The sequence below is a fragment of the Pterocles gutturalis genome, unplaced genomic scaffold (assembly GCF_000699245.1).
Source record: "Pterocles gutturalis isolate BGI_N339 unplaced genomic scaffold, ASM69924v1 scaffold11049, whole genome shotgun sequence".
Taxonomy (NCBI): Eukaryota; Metazoa; Chordata; class Aves; order Pterocliformes; family Pteroclidae; genus Pterocles; species Pterocles gutturalis.
In genome coordinates, this window is record NW_010130759.1 from 32,762 (window position 1) to 33,847 (window position 1,086).

Here is a 1,086-nt window from a genome sequence, read left to right on the forward strand (position 1 = left end):
AGGAATAACGAAAACAACCAACTTCGCTGTAGAGGTGTGATAGCAAAATACCTCCAAAGGGAAGTTGTTTGATTCAGTTTCAGGAAAGCATTTATGATGTCTTTGGTCTGCATACTTCTAATTTTTCTGAAAATAAAAGAGTTTACATCATTGTGATACTTATAGTGACTTACACAGGAATATTCTTGGTAGTACTGTTCTAGTACTAGCACTGGAAATGGGGGAGGAAATGAAATGAAGCACAGTATTGTTTCTGTCTTTTATCTGCAGACATTCTCAAATCTGGTTGATTCTGTTCAAAATTCTAAAACATAGTTGCTCTCCTATAGGTATCACGATTAAACTCTCTAGGCTGCTACATCGCAGTATCCAATGAAATTAATTATAGTCCTATGTTATTAATAATTTGTGATAATAGTGGTACCAAAAATGGCCATAACAACTCTTAGCTGTGAAAAGTTTGGCAGCTGTAACATCCATGGAAAGATCTCAGGGAAATGGAAGTCAGCTCGATTATTCTCCATTCTGCATTACACTATATATCGATACCTTTTCTATAGTAAGTTAAAGCTGATTCAGGCTAGATGTGATTTATGTCATATTAATTTATACTAGATATTAATTTTAAAAAATGGTTTGCTTAATATCAGCACGATTCCTGTAGACTTCCTTTAACCACCATATGCAATTATATGTATTTTCATATGTATATATTCAGAACTCATTCACGTGTTTCCCAACAGAAAACAAAGAATGGATTGATGTGAAAAAAAATCCTCTCAAGAAGTCCAGAGAACACAACAGCTCTATTAACCAGTTCCCAAAGAAGGTGTAGGGTCTCCATTTATGATTAGTATTCAAAGCAAGTGCTCACATATGTATTTTTAAGGGCTTTTACATATTTACTGCTACAAAACTTGCAGGTATTTTCAGCAGCACACAATTTTTGAAGACACATGTAAGCAATGAAGAACAATATTTTTACACCAAACTCATTGGAAAGGACGTATAGTCCTGACCAATTCCTTTTTGTTTACTCGTTTCTCTCAGATCTCAGAGTCTGAGCGGCATGACAGCCGGGTCTCA